General features: G+C 38.6%; 1 protein-coding gene across 1 annotated transcript in view; it reads left to right on the top strand.

Moving 5' to 3' along the window:
• The first annotated feature begins 22510 nt into the window (after positions 1–22510).
• LOC121387845 (tubulin delta chain-like) overlaps positions 22511–26531 on the top strand; it is a 61867-nt gene continuing 57846 nt past the window's right edge. The window contains exons 1-2 of the mRNA XM_041519074.1: positions 22511–22603; positions 24219–24365. The gene's annotated coding sequence lies outside the window, so the exon portion shown is untranslated. The remainder of the gene's footprint in view (positions 22604–24218; positions 24366–26531) is intronic.

Genomic DNA, 26531 nt, shown 5'->3' on the forward strand with positions numbered 1-26531 from the left:
CCTGCATGAGTGCGTGTCACCACATGTATGTAGGTTCTTTAAGGCTATGAACCCTGCATGAGTGCGTGTCATCACATGTATGTAGGTTCTTTAAGGCTATGAACCCTGCATGAGTGCGTGTCATCACATGTATGTATGTTCTTTAAGGCTATGAACCCTGCATGAGTGCGTGTCATCACATGTATGTATGTTCTTTAAGGCTATGAACCCTGCATGAGTGCGTGTCATCACATGTATGTAGGTTCTTTAAGGCTATGAACCCTGCATGAGTGCGTGTCATCACACGTATGTACGTTCTTTAAGGCTATGAACCCTGCATCAGTGCGTGCCACCACATGTATGTAGGTTCTTTAAGGCTATGAACCCTGCATCAGTGCGTGCCACCACATGTATGTAGGTTCTTTAAGGCTATGAACCCTGCATGAGTGCGTGTCATCACATGTATGTAGGTTCTTTAAGGCTATGAACCCTGCATCAGTGCGTGTCATCACACGTATGTACGTTCTTTAAGGCTATGAACCCTGCATCAGTGCATGCCACCACATGTATGTAGGTTCTTTAAGGCTATGAACCCTGCATCAGTGCATGCCACCACATGTATGTAGGTTCTTTAAGGCTATGAACCCTGCATCAGTGCATGTCACCACATGTATGTAGGTTCTTTAAGGCTATGAACCCTGCATCAGTGCATGCCACCACATGTATGTAGGTTCTTTAAGGCTATGAACCCTGCATCAGTGCATGCCACCACATGTATGTAGGTTCTTTAAGGCTATGAACCCTGCATCAGTGCATGCCACCACATGTATGTAGGTTCTTTAAGGCTATGAACCCTGCATCAGTGCATGCCACCACATGTATGTAGGTTCTTTAAGGCTATGAACCCTGCATCAGTGCATGCCACCACATGTATGTAGGTTCTTTAAGGCTATGAACCCTGCATGAGTGCATGCCACCACATGTATGTAGGTTCTTTAAGGCTATGAACCCTGCATCAGTGCATGCCACCACATGTATGTAGGTTCTTTAAGGCTATGAACCCTGCATCAGTGCATGCCACCACATGTATGTAGGTTCTTTAAGGCTATGAACCCTGCATGAGTGCATGCCACCACATGTATGTAGGTTCTTTAAGGCTATGAACCCTGCATGAGTGCATGCCACCACATGTATGTAGGTTCTTTAAGGCTATGAACCCTGCATGAGTGCATGCCACCACATGTATGTAGGTTCTTTAAGGCTATGAACCCTGCATCAGTGCGTGCCACCACATGTATGTAGGTTCTTTAAGGCTATGAACCCTGCATCAGTGCGTGCCACCACATGTATGTAGGTTCTTTAAGGCTATGAACCCTGCATCAGTGCATGCCACCACATGTATGTACGTTCTTTAAGGCTATGAACCCTGCATGAGTGCGTGTCACCACATGTATGTACGTTCTTTAAGGCTATGAACCCTGCATGAGTGCGTGTCACCACATGTATGTACGTTCTTTAAGGCTATGAACCCTGCATGAGTGCGTGTCACCACATGTATGTACGTTCTTTAAGGCTATGAACCCTGCATGAGTGCGTGTCATCACATGTATGTACGTTCTTTAAGGCTATGAACCCTGCATGAGTGCGTGTCATCACACGTATGTATGTTCTTTAAGGCTATGAACCCTGCATGAGTGCATGCCATCACATGTATGTATGTTCTTTAAGGCTATGAACCCTGCATGCCACCACATGTATGTATGTTCTTTAAGGCTATGAACCCTGCATGAGTGCGTGTCATCACATGTATGTATGTTCTTTAAGGCTATGAACCCTGCATGAGTGCGTGTCATCACATGTATGTACGTTCTTTAAGGCTATGAACCCTGCATGAGTGCGTGTCATCACATGTATGTACGTTCTTTAAGGCTATGAACCCTGCATGAGTGCATGTCATCACACGTATGTACGTTCTTTAAGGCTATGAACCCTGCATGAGTTCGTGTCATCACACGTATGTACGTTCTTTAAGGCTATGAACCCTGCATGAGTTCGTGTCATCACACGTATGTACGTTCTTTAAGGCTATGAACCCTGCATGAGTTCGTGTCATCACACGTATGTATGTTCTTTAAGGCTATGAACCCTGCATGAGTGCGTGTCATCACACGTATGTATGTTCTTTAAGGCTATGAACCCTGCATGAGTGCGTGTCATCACACGTATGTATGTTCTTTAAGGCTGTGAACCCTGCATGAGTGCGTGTCACCACATGTATGTATGTTCTTTAAGGCTGTGAACCCTGCATGAGTGCATGCCACCACATGTGTGTATGTTCTTTAAGGCTGTGAACCCTGCATGAGTGCATGCCATTACATGTGTGTATGTTCTTTAAGGCTGTGAACCCTGCATGAGTGCATGCCACCACATGTGTGTATGTTCTTTAAGGCTGTGAACCCTGCATGAGTGCATGTCACCACATGTATGTATGTTCTTTAAGGCTATGAACCCTGCATCAGTGAATGCCATCACATGTATGTATGTTCTTTAAGGCTATGAACCCTGCATGAGTGCATGTCACCAAATGTATGTATGTTCTTTAAGGCTATGAACCCTGCATCAGTGCATGCCACCACATGTATGTATGTTCTTTAAGGCTATGAACCCTGCATGAGTGCATGCCACCACATGTATGTATGTTCTTTAAGGCTATGAACCCTGCATGAGTGCATGCCACCACATGTATGTATGTTCTTTAAGGCTATGAACCCTGCATGAGTGCATGCCACCACATGTATGTATGTTCTTTAAGGCTATGAACCCTGCATGAGTGCATGCCACCACATGTATGTATGTTCTTTAAGGCTATGAACCCTGCATGAGTGCATGCCACCACATGTATGTATGTTCTTTAAGGCTATGAACCCTGCATGAGTTCATGCCACCACATGTATGTATGTTCTTTAAGGCTATGAACCCTGCATGAGTTCATGCCACCACATGTATGTATGTTCTTTAAGGCTATGAACCCTGCATGAGTGCATGCCACCACATGTATGTATGTTCTTTAAGGCTATGAACCCTGCATGAGTGCATGCCACCACATGTATGTATGTTCTTTAAGGCTATGTACCCTGCATGAGTGCATGCCAGCACATGTATGTATGTTCTTTAAGGCTATGAACCCTGCATGAGTTCATGCCACCACATGTATGTATGTTCTTTAAGGCTATGAACCCTGCATGAGTTCATGCCACCACATGTATGTATGTTCTTTAAGGCTAGGAACCCTACGGTTCAGTGAACACTATCCTGTGTAAGTTTGTATTTTCTAAGTTAGTCTTACTCATGCACGCACGCACGCACGCACGCACGCAATCACATGTATGTATGTTTCAGTAAGAAAGAAAGAAAAAGAAAGCACAAAAGAGAGAATAACGTCTTGTATTGTGACATTTTTAGAAGTAAAAAAGAAAGACAGAAACTCTTGCTTTCAATTTATATGATAATGTTCAAGTCCGTTTTTGGCGCCAAAATGTCAGGTCCCCGTCATACGTTAGTTTTTGTCCTGTTCAATTATTGAGAGCTCAAGGTTTTTGCCAATATTATATTTATTTCCCATTCAGTATTTGTTTTTACATACTCATAAACGCAAACCCAGACCCCATAAAAGCCTAGGTAATTCGTACGGGAATCGCACGGCTGTACAATCTTTTAGTCGCACCGCAATTGTACGAAAAATCGTTCAAGTGAGAACTGGGCTTAACGGCCACTCATGTATTATTCTCTATATCAATAATCTTGAATGCAAGTTCTTTCTACTATCAATACATAAAGCTGCATGCGAGTTCTTTCTACTATCAATACATAAAGCTGTATGCAAGTTCTTTCTACTATCAATACATCAAGCTGCATGCAAGTTCTTTCTACTATCAATACATAAGCTGAATGCAAGTTCTTTCTACTATCAATACATAAGCTGAATGCAAGTTCGTTTTACTATCAATACATAAGCTGAATGCAAGTTCTTTTTACTATCAATACATAAAGCTGCATGCAAGTTCTTTTTACTATCAATACATAAAGCTGCATGCAAGTTCTTTTTACTATCAATACATAAGCTGAATGCAAGTTCTTTCTACTTTCAATACATAAGCTGAATGCAAGTTCTTTTTACTATCAATACATAAAGCTGCATGCAAGTTCTTTTTACTATCAATACATAAGCTGAATGCAAGTTCTTTCTACTATCAATACATAAGCTGAATGCAAGTTCTTTTTACTATCAATACATAAAGCTGCATGCAAGTTCTTTTTACTGTCAATACATATAGCTGCATGGAAGTTCTTTTTACTATCAATACATAAAGCTGCATGCAAGTTCTTTTTACTATCAATACATAAGCTGAATGCAAGTTCTTTTTACTATCAATACATAAGCTGAATGCAAGTTCTTTTTACTATCAATACATAAAGCTGCATGCAAGTTCTTTTTACTGTCAATACATAAAGCTGCATGCAAGTTCTTTTTACTGTCAATACATAAGCTGAATGCAAGTTCTTTCTACTATCAATACATAAGCTGAATGCAAGTTCTTTTTACTATCAATACATAAAGCTGCATGCAAGTTCTTTCTACTATCAATACATAAGCTGAATGCAAGTTCTTTCTACTATCAATACATAAAGCTGCATGCAAGTTCTTTCTACTATCAATACATAAGCTGAATGCAAGTTCCTTCTACTATCAATACATAAGCTGAATGCAAGTTCTTTCTACTATCAATACATAAGCTGAATGCAAGTTCTTTCTACTATCAATACATAAAGCTGTTTACTTCACAGTTATATCCAGAATTACGCCTGCACTTCTGAAGGATTATTAGTTTAAAACACACTATAGAATGATGACTTTAGTTTCGCAAATAGTTTTATGTCTTGGCATAAGAACGAATTTGCATTGAAAACATACATAGATTTGTTTTAAATTGAAATAATTAACCTTCGTGCCGTTTAGATGAAGGATTATATAGAGAGAATACTACATGAGTGGCCATTAGATCCCATTTATTTAAAGTTTTAGTTTGTTTAACGACACCACTGGAGCACATCGATTAATTAATCATCGGCTATTGGATGTCAAACATTTGGTAATTTTAACACAGAGGAAACCCGATACATTTTTCCTAATGCAGCAAGGGATCTTTTATATGCACTTTCCTACAAACAGGAAAGCACATACCACGACCTTTGTCCAGTTGTGGCGCACTGGCTAGAAAGAGATAAAGCCAATGAGCTCATTGGATCCACCGAGGTGATTCGATCCAGATACCATTGGATATGTTTTTAAATAACGGACACGAAAGTGGTATTGTATTTCTTACATATATCCTAAAAATAAAAAAAGTTATGCGTCACATAAAGGTCAATTTCAGGTTAACCTGTAGGTCATTGGATGGTATGACATTGGCGACCTGGGCCCGTGCTTATAAAACTCAATCTCTAATGACGTCACACGCATACAATTTGTATGACGTTGTCATGATATTAGTGTCTCAGACTATTAAAGTCTCGAGTCTACTCTCTAAACGTTTTATAAGCCTGCAGCTTAGCTTAGTTTAGTAACTTGTTTAACGTGTCCATATACCACGATAGGATCGGGGGTCTGACTCGGGACAGGGATAACCTAACAAATAGGGGAAATTTTGAATATTAACGCCAAAGGTACATGTATAAAAAGGGGAAAATTGGGGTTAAAAAGTTTTGGCTGCGCGCTTAAAGAAAAATATCAACATTCCTAACCTATATAAATTATTAATATAATATATTTTCGGCGCAAATTTAGATGGGCTGGTCTAATATTAATAATAATTCTTAAATAATATTCATTAAGCCCATGGGAGGTTAAGAGGAAAGGAGCTGCCAGTCATATTTTAAACATTGGTGTGACCAGGTGAGGGTCGGGAGGGAGAGGAGGCCGGCCTTACACAAAACCTAAGGCCGAACCGCCTACGCATATAGCCCCAAATAATGCCCTAACTCCCGGCATCCCATCACCTCCACACACACACACACCACCCCCCCCCCCCCCCCCACCCCCCACCCCCACCCCCACCCCCCACCCCCACCCCCACCCCCCCACTAGGGGAGTGGCGCAAAAAATCCAGTGATAGTTAATTTAATATTTCCTTTTAAGTACCAACTGGCCTCCAGAGACCGAACCCTGGGGCGGACGTGCTCGAAACCTACGTGGTACATGAACATGTGAAAGTCTTACGCACGCACACGTATAAGGAAGGAAATGTTTTATTTAACGACGCACTCAACACATTTTATGGCGTCGGACATATGGTTAAGGACCACAGATATTGAGGAAGGAAACCCGCTGTCACCACTTCATGGGCTACTCTTTTTGATTAGCAGATCTAGGGATCTTTTATATGCACCATCCCACAGACAGGGTAGTGCATACCACGGCCTTTGATATACCAGTCGTGGTGCACTGGATGGAACGAGAAATAGCCCAAATGGACCCACCGACGGGGATCGATCCCAGACCGATACATGTGTCAACAATATGTGATATAAAAAATAACAAATGATGTTCTCACCAACGGGTGAAATGAAAATAAATTTATTCGGGTTATATGAATAAAAGGTAATATTAGCAAACACCTAGGCATTAAAGGGACATTCCTGAGTTTGCTGCAATTTTAAAGATGTTATTGACCAACAGAGACGTTTTAACGATTGTAATTACATATCAAATATATTGTTCTGCATAAAATATTAGTGGCTGTATATTAAACGTGTTTCTGATCGTTCTAATATTTATACTAGGTTAAATTTCATTTTTATTTCCTAAACTATTATTTTTTCGTACACACGAAATTATTTGAAGACAAAATCCAGTTTAGGCGTCTTACAAATATTAAGACGACCAGAAACACATTGAATATACAGACACTGATATTCTAAATAAGACAATATATTTAATATGTAAGTTTAATCGTAGAAATATTTTATTAGTCGGAAACATCTCACAATGCAGCAAACTCAGGAATGTCCCTTTAAGAGAAACATCTTACAGTGCAGCAAACTCAGGAATGTCCCTTTAAGAGAAACATCTTACAGTGCAGCAAACTCAGGAATGTCCCTTTAAGAGAAACATCTTACAGTGCAGCAAACTCAGGAATGTCCCTTTAAGAGAAACATCTTACAGTGCAGCAAACTCAGGAATTTCCCTTTAAGAGAAACATCTTACAGTGCAGCAAACTCAGGAATGTCCCTTTAAGAGAAACATCTTACAGTGCAGCAAACTCAGGAATGTCCCTTTAAGAGAAACATCTTACAATGCAGCAAACTCAGGAATGTCCCTTTAAGAGAAACATCTTACAGTGCAGCAAACTCAGGAATGTCCCTTTAAGAGAAACATCTTACAGTGCAGCAAACTCAGGAATGTCCCTTTAACTAATTGAACAGGACAACAGTGACCGCGTTCAAACAACCCTGAATCATCTCCATATCCACATATTCGTGACAGGCAATTTATGTAATTTTAAGGAAGGCCATTACTTTGTGTTGATTTAAGTGGACTGATGGAGAGAAAGAAAACGAAGTACTAAACATATGGATTTATTACTTTTGATTCAGTGCTATAACACAAACATATATAATACTCGTACAATGACGTCGGAAGATGGCGGCGACGTGTTACATGTCATAAATGGCGGTTTATATATATTGGGAGTTCAAAGGCGGATCTTGACCTTTTCACGAATTAGTGCATGTGACCTTTCCCCCTTACCCCCCCCCCTCCAAAAAACAACAACCCCCCCAAAAAAAACCCCAACAACCCCCCCCCCCCCCAACAACCCCAAAACAACAACAACAAAAACCACACAAAAACACACAAAACCCCCAACAAAACCCCCCCAAAACCCCAAAAGACAACAACCCACAAAAAAAACCCCCCAAAACAAACATACAAGAACCACAAAATAAACATAGCGAAACAAAAGAAAGAAGACCCCCCAACCCCCAACAATAAAAAAAACCCCACAATAATTTTTAAAAAAACCCACGCACGCACGCACACGCGCGCGCGCACACACAAGCAAAACAACAAAACTTTTCTCAACGCGCCCATAGGGGTACATAGAATAATAGTTGAGGCAAGGCTGGAACGACAAATAGCCCAATGGGCCCACCAACGGAGATCGATCCCAAACCGACCGCGCAACAACGGAGCGCTTTACCACTGGGCTACGTCCCGACCTCGAGACTTTATAAGCGACCTCGGTGATTGCGTCATCGGACTAAAGGCTAGTAGGTACAGGTTCGTAGCTCGGTACCGGCTCCCACCCAAAGCGAGCACGAGCGGTCCGATTGGTAGGTGTAAAACCACTACACCGACTTCTGAGATAGCTGAGTGTGTGTGTGTGCGCGCGTGTGCGTGCGTGTGTGTGTGTGTGTGTGTTGTGTGTGTCTGTGTGTGTGCGCGCGCCAGAGCGGCGTACTTGAACCTTAACTTTAAGCTTTTTTCAGTTTGTTTTGATTAGCACATTGAATAATTAATCATTAGCTATTGGATGTAAAACATTTGCTAATTTTGACATGTACGTCTAGAGGAAACTCGTTATATTTTCCCAGTAGGAACAAGGGGTCTTGTATATGCACTTTCTCAAAGACATGACAGCACATACCACGGCCTTTGATATACCAGTCGTGATACACTGGTTGAAACGGGAAAAACACAATCAGAGAATGGAAATATCGAAGGGAAGGTATGTGCCGTCCCGTCTATTTCACACTCACTACGTATCAGAGAGCATAAAATAAAATTTAAATTGACGACATCGTAATATTGATTTTTATCTAAAAATAGCTTCATAACATCATTGAAAAACTGCACTGCATGCAAAATAGTCCAGTCAATCTAAGGTTAAAAAAGGCCTAACCTAGAACAAATTGCAACAGAATTTATTTTTGTTGCAATTTGTTCTCAAAGCCATCCTGGACAACGTATCTTTTTCTTCTTCTTCTTCTTCTTCTGCGTTCAAGCTATAGTTGATCATGCTTTAGATTTAGAGTTTGGTGATTAAAAAACGCTGTCTCTGTCCAGTCTTTTTTGGAAGCCCAAAGCTTGACAAACCAGTGTTGCTCCGTTCGGCCAGTGCTTTATCCTGGCTTCATCGTAGAGGGGGGGGGGGGGGGGGGGGGACGTAGCCCAGTGGTAAAGCGTTCGCTTGATGTGCGATCGGTTTGGGATCGATCCCCGTCGGTGGGCCCATTGGGCTATTTCTCACTCCAGCCAGTGCACCACGACTGGTATATCAAAGGCCGTGGTATGTGTTATCCTGTCTGTGGGATGGTGCATATAAAATATCCCTTGCTGCTAATCGAAAAGAGTAGCCCATGAAGTGGCAACAGCGGGTTTCCTCTCTCAATATCTGTATGGTCCTTAACCATATAACTGTAAACAAAATGTGTTGAGTGCGTCGTTAAATAAAACATTTCCTTCTACCTTCATCGCAGAGGAATCAGAATTGCAAGATGTGCTCTCGGGACCGTGGTCTTGTTTGACATGGACATTCATCAGTGTCTGCCAGTTTCAAGCGGTACATATGGAGACAACATATCAAAGATGTACATTGATGCAGGTGGTGGAAAGTGACGTAATTTGCATAAATTAAATATGGCAGCCACAGTTATATTTTTCAACGGTATACACATGTATGTGTGCTGAAACGATATATTTAGTAAATGATGTTTTAATTGCGTTGTATTTTGTCTGTAATAACATACTTTATGACTTAGAAATACCTCCCTTAATTTATTATTTAAAATGTTTTTTTTTCAAGATGGCTGCCAACATTCCCATTGAAATAACAGTTCCTTAAAATTCCAAAGTGATCCGAGATATTGATAATTTTGCAATATCAATAATTTTTGTTGTAACTTACTCTCAAAACCACCCTAGACAGCATATCAAAAATGAACAAGTGACTAATTTATATAAATTAAAATGGCCGCCATATGACATATGTTACAATAGTATACACTTGTATGTGTACCAGTACAAGATATATTAAGTAAAGGATGTTTTAAATGATTGCATTTGCCCATAATAACTTACTTGATGACTTAGAAAGACCTATCTTTATTTATAATTTAAGATGGTTTTCATTTTTGAAGATGTCCACCAACATTCCCATTGAAATAACAGTTCCTTAAAATTAAAAAATAATCTAAGATTTGGTGATCTTGCAACAATTTATTTTTGAAAAGGGGAACGTGACTAATTTGCAAAATTAAATATGGCTGCCACATGACATATTTTACAATTTAGTAAACATATGTATGTGTGCTGAAACGAGATATACTCAGTAAATGCTATTTTAAATTCATTGTATTTTGTCTGTAATAACCTACACAATGACTTAGAAAGACATACATTAATTGATATATTAAGACCGGCCTCGGTGGCGTCGTGGTTAGGCCATCGGTCTATAGGCTGGTAGGTACTGGGTTCGGATCCCAGTCGAGGCATGGAATTTTTAATCCAGATACCGACTCCAAACCCTGAGTGAGTGCTTCGCAAGTCTCAATGGGTAGGTGTAAACCGACCAGTGATCCATAACTGGTTCAACAAAGGCCATACTTTGTGCTATCCTGCCTGTGGGAAGTGCAAATAAAAGATCCCTTGCTGCCTGTCGTAAAAATAGTAGCCTATGTGGCGACAGCGGGTTTCCTCTAAAAAACAGTGTCAGAATGACCATATGTTTGACGTCCAATAGCCGATGATAAGATAACAAATCATTGTGCTCTAGTGGCGTCGTTAAATAAAACAAATTTTACATTTTGATATATTAAGATGGCGTTCATTCTTAAAGATGACCACCTACATTAACATGGAAATAACAATTCCTCCATTGTGATCCGAGATCTCGGTAATCTATATCATCTGTGTTTAAAAACAAAAGTAAAGTAGTATGTCACATTGTTAATCAATGAGTTCCACATATAACGTAGTCTTAAAGGGACATTGCCGAGTTTGATCCATTGTAAGATGTTTCCAACTAATAAAATATTTCTACGATTAAACTTACATACTAAATATATTTTCTTGATTAGAATATCAGTGTCTGTATATTCAATATGTTTCTGATCGTCTTAATATTTGTAAGAAGCCCAAACTGGATTTTGTCTTTAAATAATTTCGTACGTACGAAAAAATATATTTTAGGAAATATAATGAAATTTAACCTAGTACAAATATTAGAACGATCAGAAACACGTTTAATATACAGTCACTAATATTTTTGCAAAAATATATGTTTGATATGTAATTACAATCGTTAAAAAGTCTCTGTTAGTAGATAACATCTTTAAAATTGCAGCAAACTCAGGAATGTTCCTTTAAGTTGATCAATTAGCCTATCTTCTGAAGACAAAACTGAAATTTGTGTGCCCACTTCATTTCCATCTGTATATTTACACACAGTTCTGATGGCATACATTTGTAATATCTTCACGTATTTTCTTCCAATTAAAGGATCAGGTTTAAGAACAAATGGAGTGATGTAATGTTGAATTATATGGTCGATGACAGGTATTCAAGTATATGTCTTTATTACTTTCAGTCATGCTTACTCATTCTGATTCTTGGTTCATATATTGAATGTGTTAATGGCCAATCATTGAATTGACATTTTGTCCACAAAATGGTTTATAGGATCATATCATCATTTTTCAACAGCAAAGAGGTAGACTGGTGTTTCGATATTACACATGACCTAGTTACAAGTTGTTCATACAAGCTGCATGCTGACAAAATAGTGAAATACCATGATAACCAATATAGGAAAAATCATATTTTAGAGCACAAAATGTAGGAAAGACCTCTTTATGACGTCTATGCTATCTAAAAGTGTCATTTTCGTCGTGTGCGGCCCACAGAACCCATACATTGTTACATTACAAGATGGTGTTTGATCTAAAAGTGACAAAACGTGGCTACCATTTTAAATAAATTGAAGTTCCGGTCTTAAAAAGTGGTCGTAAACAAAAGATTCCACCGATTCGTGTTTATTGACCAAAAGTGCAATAAAAATGACAGTGCATAATTGTCTATGTATAACAAAATATCTATTTGTCCAAGTTTTTCATCAGTGGGACAGCTTAAGTCAATACAATCTAAGGTTAACGGTGGACTTAATATATGATTTATGTCACTTTTGTAACTAATTAATAATTTGACAATATTAGTAAACACTAACAAAAGTACATTGTATATACTTACATTTGTGTAATTTTGGGGAATATTGGTACCAATTTTGAACAAAGGCGGCCATCTTGAATTTTCCTTTTCATCCATATATCTCTGAATGAATTTGAAAGAATATGTGTGAATACGTTTAAGTCACAGCACTGATAATTCCATGTATTTGTCCACTGAATCTTAAGAATAGTTTGCCATTGTCTTTGCATATATGAGTTATGGCGGCCATTTTGAAATTATGCAAATGAGCATATTTGACCCACCGACATCAATGTACATGTTTGATATGTTGTTCAGGTAGAGTTCAGGGAACAGTTGCAGTATAAATAATTTCTGTTGCAATTTGTTCTAGGTGAAACCTTATTCTGACTGGGCTAAACAAAATTCTTCGCATTTGGTCGTCATTTGAGTACCTGTCCCAAAGGAAATACCATAATCTAGTTAATTATTCTCGAGTATAGAACAATTTATATTTTAAAAAAGGTATCACATCAATGCACGTCTTTTTCTTAAAACATTATAAATAGCAACTAGCTAGGAATCAGATAGGCTGGAGTAATTTGATACAGAGTTGATGTCTTTTGTTTTTAAAAGGAGGCGCAAAACAGACATTTTATACTTTATTTATTTTTCTTTGTCACTTGTTCTGTCTGTCTTCCTTCCTCAATTCTTTTTTTTTTCTCTATCTATTTTCATTTTCGTTATTTTCGTCTACCTCTCTTTCTATTATTTTTGAAAGGAGGCGGAAAACAGATATTTTATAAAAAAAAAAAAAAAAAAATTAATTGTTTTGTCTGTCTTTCATCTTTAATTCCTTTCTTGTCTGTCTGTCTGTCATTCTTTTCTTTCTTTTTGTCTGTCTGCCTTTTATACTGCCTCTTTATTTTGTTTTAGAAAGGATGCGGAAAACAGACAATTTATAATGTGTTTATGTTTTGTGTGAATTGTTTTGTCCGTCTTTCTTCTTTTATTCATTCTTGTTTCTTTTCGTCTATCTGTCTTTTATCCTACTTCTAATTTATTTATTTTCTTTGTCAATTGTTTTGTTTGTCTTTCTTCTTTAATTTTTTTTTTTCTTTTGTCCGTCTTTCTTTCTTTATTTTTTCTTTTTTTTTTTTCTTTCTTTCTTTCTTTCTTAAAATCTTTCTTTCATTCTTTCTTTGTCAGTCTTACTCTCTTCTTAACGGCACTGTCCGAAGTTTATAGTTATCGTAACATATTTTCGACTAACAGAGCACTATTAACGTTTAACAACTGAATTAAATATTAAATACATTTTCTTGTTTAAAATGTCAGTGGCTATATATACAATGTTTCGTGTTATCCTAATGTTTGTAGTAGCACACAGTGCTGTGTTTTACCTTGAAATAATTTTGCACATACAAAACCAAATTTATATTAGGAAGTAAAATGAAAATTGAGCTACTATAAACAATAGAACGACCAGAAACACATTTGATATACAGAAACTGATATTCCAAACAATAAACTACACTCCAAGGGTAACTTTAGTTGTTAAATAGATAATACTGCATGAGCGGCCGTTAAACACCATTTATCTCACGAGTTGTTTTAAAATGTATCTAACGAGCGAAAGAGAGTTTGATACGGTTTTAAACGAGTTGTAAGATAAATGGTATCTAACGGACATGAATGTACTATTCTATTTCTTATATATCCTCAAAAACCAGATTTTAAGCACATTTTAAAAGTTAATTACAGACTTTGCACTTGTAGCTAACTTACGCGTCACAGACAAATGATTATCAGGTTAATTATACGTCACAGTGTAATCGATTTCGATCGTGCAGTTTTTTCATTGGATGTATGGCATTGGTGACTTGGTCATCACCTAGGAGCAGCCAGTCGTATGTCTTGAAATTGTTAACACACGTACATGTGTAAACAAGTATGTGTTATAAAAAATAACGAATGATGTTCTCAACAACAGGTGTGTAAGAAAAGCGATGTATTATTATGGAATATGTTACAATGGTTGCAACCTCAGTGTAGTCCCTTTAATTCCGTTAATGCTTTCTTGTCCTCTCGTCACCGGCCTCGGTCGTGTCGTGGATAAGCCATCGGACATAAGTCTGGTAGGTACTGGGTTCGCAGCCCGGTACCGGCTCCCACTCGGAGCGAGTTTTAACGACTCAAATTGGAAAGTTTTTCATATTAAGATAATGGGAATGGTGAGAGGGTGAGACCACTACACTCTCTTGTTCTCTCTCACTAACAACTAACCCACTGTCCTGAACGAAGAGCCCAGATAACTGAGGTGTGTGCCCAAGACAGCGTGCTTGAACCTAAATTGGATATAAGCACGAAAATAAGTTGAAATGAAAATGTTGTCGCATCATTTGTTCTGTAAACATGTAAGCGTACAAGAAGGGGGGCACGGGGGGGGGGGGGGGCAACTGCCCCTCCAGTCCTGGAGAAATGCCTGAAATTCAGGCAAAAACAAGAGAGAAGTTCGAGCAAAATTATCTGGCCTGAATACTTTTTATCACGTATTTTGATTATTCTACCGACAATATTAGTTGTAATGCATGTAAAAATACGTGGCGATTCGTTTGCAACCATATAAAGCTGTCTGGCAGTAATGCTAATATGTGTAAACGTTGTAGTCCAGATTCGGGCACTTTTGGTTAATTCGGGCAATCTTCAGCCTGACCCCCTACAAAAATGGGAGCCCGTACGCCTATGTTTAAACATCTTCTTTATTTCGTTTTCTTTGTCTTTGTCTTTCTTTCTTTTTGTCCGTCCGTCTGTCCCTCGTCCTGTTTCTTTGTTTGCTTTGTTATATAACTCTTCTCCTCGATGTATTACTATAATGATGCAACTGAAGATGGAATGTAACAACAGCAGTTCGCGCTCGTTGTTATCTCCGACAGAACAGACACTTTTAATGAGGTAGCTTTGGTCTTGCCATATCATATGCCAAATAAGCGATTTCTTACGGTTCGCTATTTGAAAACGTATAATTGCCTTTCTGCTAATGACTGACTGCTCACTTCATCCCCTCTGTATACGTTGCAGGTCACGAGGAATATACATTCTACGTTGGCGATAATTAAAAACACCTCTGCGTCATGTCATTGATTTGAATAAGAGGCAGACGTGTCTGGTTTATATCACGAGCATATCAGCAAATCAACCAATTATGAGAATAATCTGCTGCTGTTGTTCACCCCCTCCCCCCCCCCCCCAAGCACTCGCCCTCCAAACACAAAAAAAGAAGAAAAAACCCAACAAAACAAAACAAGAAACAAACCTCCACAAACAAAAACAACAACAAATAAAAACCAAAACTAAACAAAACAAAACCAAAAACCTCCAAAACAAAACCAAAACCAAACCAAACCAAACCAAAAACCAAACCAAAACCAAACCATACAAAACCGAAACCAAACCAAAACAAAACAAACCAAATGAAAACCAGAACATAAAACAAAAACAACAATAACAATAACGTCAACAAAACCAACACACAAAACATAAACAAAACAACAACAACAAAAACAACATTTCCAACACCCCCTCTCCAAAATAAAAACCTATACACCCTCCCCCCAAAAAAAAAAAAACAACAAAAAACACCCCTCACACTAGAATAAACCCCGTAAAAAATCATAATGAAAAAAACATAAAACACAGAAGAAACGTGGGAAAAGAAGAAGAAAAGAAAAAGCGACCACGTTGCACAAGTTGTTCCTGTTGTACAAGCTTTCGAACAGACGATAAGCTATTCAGTACATTTCTGGAATATTTCAAACTGAGCATTAACAAAAAAGAAGAAAAAAAAGAGATAGAAGTACTTTATCACAGATGCAAGTGTGACATCTTGCTATATTTTACATTGTTTGATGATAACTAATTCACATTAATCTACTCACAAACTGTGACACACAATCTGTTGATAATAACTGAATAATATCAAAACTATTAAAACATTATACATGTATATATATCAAACAAATGTAATGTGCTGTCTCTAGACGTAAACAATGGTTTTTCCAAGAAAAAGTACACAGAAAGATATACATATCTTTTCTATAAAAAATCCAGTTCTTCTCACACAAACAATTATAGAAAATATGCACGCGATAACTCGAATAGAATGTTTAAACAGACTATCCCGAGTTTGTACTTCTGTAGCCAATTTAATTTTACATTATTAAAATGACAATTTACTTACATTTCATAATTAGACTATGAATATCTCTATAAGTAATGAATTTCTGGACATTTGTTTTGCTTGGAATATGACTATCTCTATACCTAAAGCATTTCTGGACCTTTTCTTGCTTAAAATATGATTGTCTCTATTACTAATGCATTTCTGGACATTTTCTTGCTTAAAATAGGACTGTCTCTATAACTAACGCATTTCTGGACATTTTCTTGCTTAAAATATGACTATCTCTATAACTTATGCATTTCTGGACATTTTCTTGCTTAAAATATGACTATCTCTATAACTAATGCATTTCTGGCCATTTTTGTGATTAAAATATGACTATCTCTATACCTAATGCATTTCTGGACATAACAATATTTTGTAGTAACTCAGTATCGATTTTTGTCTAAAATAACTTGTACGTACGCATTTATTATTTCTTCCAAGACTTTACAGCCAAAGGGAACTTGAAATAATTCGGGCAAAGGTCATTCCAAATGTGTTTAGCCGTATAAAGCTTTATATTTAAAAAATCTTAAAGTAAGATAGTGTTTTTTGTTTTTGTTTTGTTCTTTGTTGTATTTTCCCCCACTGTCCCCTTTCCTTTTACTCCTTTGAATTCCATCTCATTTCTTCCTGATCTGGCAACTCCTCCTTTCTTTCAACTTCTTTCCTGCCCACCTCCACATCCCAGTCCTTGTCTCTCCAACCGCGACAGGTGCTTGTCTCTTGTAACTATCTGTGCCACACACCTGTCATTTTTCATCAGCTTTTAGCTGTGGGCTTAGTCTAACCACTACGGAAAGTGTTCAATAGTTACTTCTGGCATTGTTCAGAGGCACTTGTAACCATCTACTATGCTCCCCTACTACAGGCGGTCGTGGTATGATAGTGTTTTTAAAAAAAACGGGAAAAAGAAGGGTGTGTCTTTGTTTTATTGGAAAAAACAAACAGATCCGGATGTCTTGCTATAGCCAGTATAGTCCACTTAAAGAAACTGTCCTGATTTTGTACAATGTTCTTGACTGATAGATTATCTGTTCTCGTTCCAACCCGTGCATCACAACTGGTCAAAGGCCGTGGTATGTGCTTTCCTGTCTATGGGAAAGTGCATATAAAAGATCCCTTGCTGCATTAGAAAAATGTAGCGGGTTTCCTCTGATGGCTACATGTCAGAATTACCAAATGTTTGACATCCAGTAGGCTATAGCCGATGATTTACGGATCGATGTGCTCTAGTTAAACAAAACCAACTTTAACTTTAGATCCTCTAATAAAATTCCACATTAAATACAATGTACATTTCTTGTACTGAATATTAATATCTGTATACCCAGTGGGTGGTTTTTGGGTGTTAAAGTGTTTGCCGTTTCCCAAACGGCTGTTTTTCTCTCTCAACAATTTCGGACGTATGGAACAATAATAATAAAATGAAACTTAAGAAAATAAAAACAGAAATATAATGAATAAACAAGTTACACATGTTTGTTTTGATTAAAGACACCACTAGAGCACACTGATTTATTAATCATCGGCTATTGGGTGTCAATCATTTGGTAATTTTGACATATAGTCTTAGAGAGGAAGCCCGCTATATTTTTCCATTTGTAGCACGGGCTCTTTTATATAGACATTGCTATTCTAAACGGGGCGGAACGTAGCCCAGTGGTAAAACACTTGCTTAATGCGCGGTCGGTTTTGGATCGATCCCCGTCAGCGGGCCCATTTGGGCTATTTCTCGTTCCAGCCAGTGAACCACGACTGGCATATATCAAAAGCCGTGGTATTTGCTATCCTGTCTGTGGGATGGTGCATATAAAAGATCCCTTGCTGTATTAGGATAAATGTAGCGGGTTTCCTCTGATGAACCGGCATCGGCGGCGTCGTGGTTAGGCCATCGGTCTACAGGCTGGTAGGTACTGGGTTCGGATCCCAGTCGAGGCATGGGATTTTTAATCCAGATACCAACTCCAAACCTTGAGTGAGTGCTCCGCAAGGCTCAGTGGGTAGGTGTAAACCACTTGCACCGACCAGTGATCCATAACTGGTTCAACAAAGGCCATGGTTTGTGTTATCCTGCCTGTGGGAAGCGCAAATAAAAGATCCCTTGCTGCCTGTCGTAAAAGAGTAGCCTATGTGGCGACAGCGGGTTTCCTCTAAAAAGAACAGTGTCAGAATGACCATATGTTCGACGTCCAATAGCCGATGATAAGATAAAAAATCAATGTGCTCTAGTGGCGTCGTTAAATAAAACAAACTTTTCCTCTGATGACTACGTGTCAGAATTAACAAGTGTTTGACATCCAATAGCCGATGATTAATTACTAAATGTGCTCCAGTGGTGTCGTTAAACAAATTAAACTTCTGGTTTTCTAAACAGAAACATTTAGTTAATATGTGATGTTAGTCGTTAAAAAGACTGTTGGTTGTGAGGGGGTGGGATTTAGCTCAGTCGGTTGAGTGCTCGCTCGAGGTGTTTGCGTCGCAGGATCGAACCACCTCGATGGGTCCATTCAACTCTTTTTTTTTTCTCGTTCTAACCATTGCACCACAACTGGTCAAAGGTCGTGGTATGTGCTTTTCCGTCTGTAGGAAAGTCCATATGAAAGATCCTTTGCTGCCTTAAGAAAAATGTAGCAGGTTTCCTCTGATGACTGCGTGTCAAAATTAACACATGTTTGACATCCAACAGCCGATGATTGATTAATCAATGTACTCCAGTGGAGTCGTTAAACAAATCAAACTTCTTAAAAAGACTGTTGGTTGAAAACACGTTACAGCGGCATCAAAGTCGGGACAGTACCTTTAAATTGTCAGCCATCCTCTAAATCTTTCCCAACATTTGTCTTCTGCCATTAAATGCTATTTTGTTATTTGGCATAATCTTTACAATAAAGTGACAGTTCTTAAATTCTACTGCGTATTTTTCATTATTAGATACGTATTTGTGGATTGAAACAAAACACAATCTAATTAAAATTAGCTCCACTGGTTAATTACTGGTAGACCAATAGAGCTAATTTTAATCAGATTGAACAAAACATTACTTATATTTTATTGTTCAAAATATCCATTCCCATACATCCGAGCGTTTCCGGTCATCCTGGCGTTTAGAACACCTCGGAACGCATTTTCTATAATTCTAAAAAGGTACGTACATCTGAGAAGTAACGGCTATGGAGTCAAGTTCTGGTCTGTTGTAGAGGGTATTTTCCTGTTTCGATGTTACACTCTTGTTTCACTTCATTGCAATTTTAGATGTGTTAAAGGTTTGTCGATTCACCAAACTTGGTGTCCAGTTTCACAGGTTGAAACTAGGATCTGCGCCTTTAATCATTTCGGCCATTATGCAACTTTGATACAGCCCCTTTAATACTGATGTGCGGAAAAACAAATAATCCTCTCCGATGTCCACCTGACAGCCATGCTACGCCCCGCCTGTGTATGGACTTAATACCACGGGGTTTGAAGAAACTGGATAGGAAATTAAAGAAAAGAATATTTAATAACTCTTTGGCCAAACATCAAACAGAAAAGGCTATGTAACACTCATGGGTACGGACCTATAACTACAGCTACTACTACCGAAGAGCAGCAAGCGATATTTTATATTCACTTTCATGTAGACAAGACGGTACATCCCACGACCTGTTGATAAACTAGTCGTGGGGTACTGGTTGGAACGGGGAAAGGCAATGTATCATCAAACATATCGCGCATGTTGGGAGAGCGCTCTGCCAGTGAGCTACGTTACGCTATAAATAAAATGGAAGCAAATAGTTCCGATTTCTACACAGTCTGTTTTTGTTTTTATACCATGCGTTATTGAGTGACGGAAGTGCAAACACCTAATAAAAATACTGATAACTATACAAGGAATATTTATTTTCACTCGACGCTTTCAGCCGATTGTTCTCAATATTTTTAAACGTTGATCTTTTTGGTTTTGCACTTGTTACACACAGGTAGCAATTTATCTCAGTCGGAAAAGCATACATCTGAGGTGCGATGGGTCCCAAGATCGATATATCAAAGCCCATGGTATGTGCTGTTATGTCTGTGGGAAAGTGCATATAAAAGATCCGTAATGGAAAAATGTAGCCGGTTTTGTTTAAAGGCTACGTGTCAGAATTATCAAATGTTTAACATCCAACAGCCGATGATTAATTAACCAATGTGCTCTAGTAGTGACGTTAAACAAAACAAACTTCAGTTGAAGAAAACGTGTTAGAATTACTAAACGTTTTGACATCCAATAGCCGATGATAATAAACCAATGTGCTCTAGTGGTGTCGTTAAACAAAATTAACTTCAACTAAAAACTACGTGCTAGAATTACCAAATGTTTGACATTCAATAGCCGATGATTAATAAACTGGGGCCTAATTCACAAAGGTCTCTTAGGCTCTGCTAGGCAAAGCATCCTGTTTGCAAGTCTTTCAGCATTGCACTGCGAGTTTAGCCCCTGGCATCTAGTGGTCGCGGGGGTACTGGCTGCGAACCAATTATCTCAGGCGAGCGCTCTACCGAGGGAGGTAAATCCAACAACATGTGGACAGAGAAAGAAGGAAATGTTTTATTTAATGACGCACTCAACACATTTTAGTTACGGTTATATTGCGTCGGACATATAGTTAAGAACCACTCAGATATTGAGGGAGGAAACCCGCTGTCGCCACTTCAAGGACTATTTTCGATTAGCAGCAAGGGATCTTTTATATGCAGCATTCCACAGACAGGATAGCACATACCACGGCCTTTGTCACACCAGTTGTGGAGCACTGGCTGGAACGAGGAGAAATAGTCCAATGGGCCCACCGACTGGGATCGATCCTAAACCGACCGCGCATCAGGCGAGCGATTGATCACTGGGCTACATCCCGCCCCGTCTCTTCAAAGTACCATTCTATTTTTAAATCAAAACTGACACCACTTGCATACATATATATTCCATCTCCATTATAATCGCATCCACTGTCATCTTCGTATTGTGATAACCAAATGACTGACACTATTTGCTCTGAATATCGAATCACGTACGTGACCTCGCGTGACCCCGCTGACCTGCGCTAAGATGGCCATTTGCAAACGACTTTGAATGCGTCAAAATAGGCTTAACAAATGTGATGTTACAACGTGGGACCTAAATCATATTGTGCACGGTGGTATCACGAAAACTCGATTTGTAACGATCACACGTGTTTACAGCTAGAACACTCCAATCTTTAAGGCAAATCTCAGCTGAGTTGAGGTCACCGAGTCCAAAGGGCGTCTTCTACTGAAAAAAAAGAGAGAAATGTATACAGTCAACGTCTTTGGTATAATTACATGGGAAAAGTTGAAGGTTATACATCACCATTAAAGTGACTCTCCTGAATTGTAATCCCCAGCAAGACTTCCGATTATTCAACCCCCCCCCCCATAAGCGTACGAGACAGGGGGGCGTGTGGGGGTGGGGGTGGGGGTGTTTTGGGAGGCAAAGATGTCCTCCAGAGCTGGAGCAAATCCTCAGATAGATATAGTCGGGCAAAATTAACTTGCCTGAAACCCTTTCAACATGTATTTCCATTATTCTATCCACAATGTTAGTTGTAATCCATATTTAAAAAATCGTAGTGATTCGTTTGCAACCCTCTATAGCTGTTTGGCAGTATTGTTAATATGAGCCAATGTCTGCCCCCCCCCCCCACCCGCCTTCCCTCCCCTACAGAAATGTGAATCCGTACGCCTATGTTTTCCTTCCCCCCCCCCCCCCCCCCCAGTTTATTTTGCGCATACGTTCTTTCGCAAAATAAACGAGTGCAATAAATAGGAAGCAAAAACAACGTATGTGAAGTTCTGTATTCATTACATACCTTCTTTTATGTTTTAAAAACGGTTTTTAATTTAACGTCATAACAACACTTTGTTAAATCTATGATCAAAACTCCTTTCATGGATGTACTTAACGTTAAGAATCATACTCTGGGGCAGCCTTGTGTAATGTTTCAAATACGATGTGACGTCATTTGTAAATCATATATCACGTCACACGCTAACTGCAGTAAAAACAAAAAGGGGATTCCCCGTATAAACGTTCCGGTCCGGATTGCACATGTGCTAATACAGATTATTTTATTGCACGGATTTGATGTTTGTATTAGTATAATAAGATTGAACAGGTATGTAATAAAAAGCATTATCCTAAAGCTGCATATGTATATAAAATTATATACGTGATATTCCACTTGTTAAAGCTGTATTTCACTATTTTGGCGCGGTGCCGGCACGATGCGCATAAAACGGATGTATAAAACGGGCCAGTTTGAAATCACTGTTATTAATAAGCTCAGCATTTTTTTTGTTTTATTAAAAAAAAAAATTCGTGATGCGCTTATTTATGGAATCGTCAAATTAAGAAGCTGATAACGAGTTTACATGAAGAGTTATCGACCGTGTTAGATCAACAACATTCAGTTATTCATTTACTGGATCAACAAAGTGGATTATTTCACGCAATTTCCTCCTTTTCCCCCGGTTCATCATCCAATTATTGTAGCAATTATCTTTATATCTCGTTTGGGAAAAGAATATTATAAGTTGTAGAAGCATCACGAGGGGTATATGGCTTTTTATGTACCCTCTGTGTGTTCTTTTACAGGGGGTAAAAGAACACACAGAGGGTACATAAAAAAGCCATATACCCCGAGAGATGCTTCTACAACGAATTTATCTTGCCGACATGTTAAACCATATAGCCAAATAATCAAAATAACGCCAGACAATAATTGTTAACAATTTATTAACGGAGCCGTACCACGCGGACGCGAACGAAACCACTTGCCAGTGACGAAAAATAGTTCCATCGATAAATGAGTTTTTAACTTCAAATGTTTTAATACGAAATTGTCTGAAACAGATATTAATAAAAATTAAAAAAAAACAAAACTTTTTTTTATATCAGAAATGTATGTAGTAAAAAAATATATATATTAAAAATAAAAAACAAAAAAAACAACTAATCGCGCATTAATACAATAACACCACGACCGTAATTAGGTGGCCGAGTTCAACATTGCAGCTTTTAAAAGTATTGAAATAGTGTATTTTATAGTAAAAATAAAATTAATTATGTATACTTGATTGATTATCAATGTTATTTATAATCTAATTATTGCTTTAGCATTAACTGGGGCGGCTGGAAACTGTTGGAAATTACAGACGGGGTATAAGAGAATTTGGCTCCGCCCACAGGGGGATAAGGGATTTGTCCAACGGCAAACAACCAATGAGATTAAAGAATTTTACATGAAGGCGAGATAAATAGCATTTATCGACATCTTTCACTCTTTTTCATTAAAAAATAGTGCACCCCTGCATTAAAATTCCTAATTCTATTAGCTAAACGCATCTGTCTCCAATACTGGGGGCGGGATCTAGCTCAGTCAGTAGAGCGCTCGACTAAGAGGCTTGCGTCGTAGTATCGAATCACCTCAGTAGACCCATTCTCTGATTGTTTTTTCCTGTCCTAACTAGTGCACCACGACTGGTGTGTGCCGTCCTGTCTGTGGGAAAGTGCATATAACAGACCCCTTGTTGCTAATGGTAAAATGATTTCCTTTCTGAAACTATACAAATTCAGAATAACAAATATTTGAAATCCAATAACCAATGATTAAAAAATCGACGTGTTCTAGTGGTGTCGTTAAACATTCGATGTTGTATTTCTTTTTTCTTTTTTTTATGGAATCCCCATCATGTCAACAATTTGTACAATTTAGTTTTTTTTTTTGTCAGCTTGATAACTCAACTATCGTTTCACAACTGATGACGCTACAGCACATATTTGGCTGACTTCCCCTGCTTCATTTTGTTTAGACTCTCGCCTGTGTCGTCACGTTCTTCGGCGTCTTGGCTTTTGCCAGCGTGTCTGATCCACTGTATGTAAGTCATTATCCTACTTGAGGTTTCTTGTTTTACTCTGATATGGATGATGACGTCAGCTAATTTCCATAACCAAACTGGACTCACAGGTGGCGATCTAGGGAACAAAGTAATGATCTACTGGAGGTGAAAGAATGCGGATGGAAATGGTGCAATGAACGGATTCCGAAACCAGTTTGCTTCTGTAGAAATCAGCTGCTGTCATCATTCACACCAAAACAGTGAAGGGACATTAAATGGATAGCACATACCATGGCCTTTGATATATCAGTCGTGGTGCACTGGCTGAAACGAGAAATAGCACTGTGAAGAAGTCAACAACAACCAAGTGAAGCGTATGACGATTCATCAAGCAATGTGTGCAAGCTCTGAAAAACATGATGTTACGTACATGGTTTTCCCCACTCCACTAATATTACACGTTATAACATCATTATGCCTCTTCGTGTTTCTTCTCAGGAATAGTTTAGTCTGCAGCAGTTTTTGAACTCAAGTGGCCCAATGACGGACGATTAATGCCATATTGTAAAAAAAGGAGGTTCTAAATATGCTTTTGATTTTTTTTTATATACACAATATTGCGCTTAGGTAGATAGCTGCACAAATGTTGTATTTCTCAAAACCACTTCAAATAAACTCAGCTTGAATTTGTAGTCATGTAAACGACACCAGATAATCATTATGTGCAAAGATCGTTCACTCCCTTTTGTGACGTCATTCATCCCAATATATGGTACATGTACCGCAAATATTAAAAGAAAAATGCACATACGTATGTATGTATGTGTGTGTGTGTGTGTGTGTGTGTGTGTGTATATATATATATATATATATATATATAAGTATATTATGCTGTTAGTGATTACCTCCCTTTCTTTAAAGTGGTCCTTCCCCGATGACCTTCAGGAATTTCAGGTTATTTGATGCATATGGCCTGTTGATACTAAAGCGTTTTTTTCTTTCTTTCTTAAACTTGTTTTCGTGATTGTATCCAATTAAGGTTTAAACACGCTGTCCTGGGCACACACCTCAGCTATCTGGGCTGTCTGTCCAGGACAGTGGGTTAGTTGTTAATAGTTAGTGATTAATCAGGGCCGCCGGAACGATTGTGACATTGGGGCGGCGGACTAGCGTTTTGAATGCCACGTTTTTTTCTATGACCTATGTTGTTGTTGTTTGTTTTTTGGGTTGTTTTTTTTAATGATGGTGTGACTCCGATGATGTCTCAGATATGCCATTTGTGCTTTTGTTTTGCATTACTGGCACTCAACATTTGCCGTAGTTGAACACTCTTTTGTCGTGACCACAGCAAAATGCATTGCCTACAGATTTCATATCCAAGCTGTCCAGTCTGTCCTTATGTAAATGCAAAAGCATCCGGTGATTTAACCTTTTCTGCGACATACTGGTACGTAGGTTTGTTTTTACCCTTCCCAAGCCCGAAAACGAACGTTCGCTGGTTGCATCACCAAAAGTATGTGGATCAGTGTCATGATTTCAGAGAAAGCTACACGAAATGAGGGCGATATTTTCCGTACATAGTTGAGTATTGCATCACGTTCTGTTGCCTTACCATCCGGCGGACAGGTCTTGTAATGCGTTTGGAAGGTTTGTAGCTGTGTTTTCAACATGTCACGGTCGATGTCACCTTTATAAAAATCAGCAACAGTCTCGATTTCTTCGTCACACTCGTTTCCATTTACAGCGTTTTTTAGCACCACTTGGACGTTCCTGTAGGTCTTGTAGCCGTCCTAGTCAAACCGGTTCTTAATGCAGTTGATAACAACGTCAAATGCCTTGAAGTACTTTTAACGATAGAATTCCTTCTCAGTTAAATGAAAATCGGGAGTGGCATCATATATATCAAGCCGTTTTGGGATCTTTCTCTTACGGGGCAAAGTTGCTTGTTCTACACCCAGCATTTCTACACCCAGCATTGTGGCCTGTGTGGATGCATCGGTCCAGAACTTTTCAAATACGTCATCATGAGCGTTAAGTGTGGCAATGTGCTAACTGCTGTCCTTCAGCTGCAATGTCCTACTAAAATTATCAGTATGTCTAAGAACATCTACACCCAACAAAAGTCCAAAAAGGAAGTCAAACTTTTGCATTTGAGACATTACGCCATTCAATCTCGATCTCATTTCAAAGTCTTTGAATGTATGA

Source organism: Gigantopelta aegis, chromosome 13, assembly GCF_016097555.1.
Source record: "Gigantopelta aegis isolate Gae_Host chromosome 13, Gae_host_genome, whole genome shotgun sequence".
NCBI classification, from domain to species: Eukaryota; Metazoa; Mollusca; class Gastropoda; order Neomphalida; family Peltospiridae; genus Gigantopelta; species Gigantopelta aegis.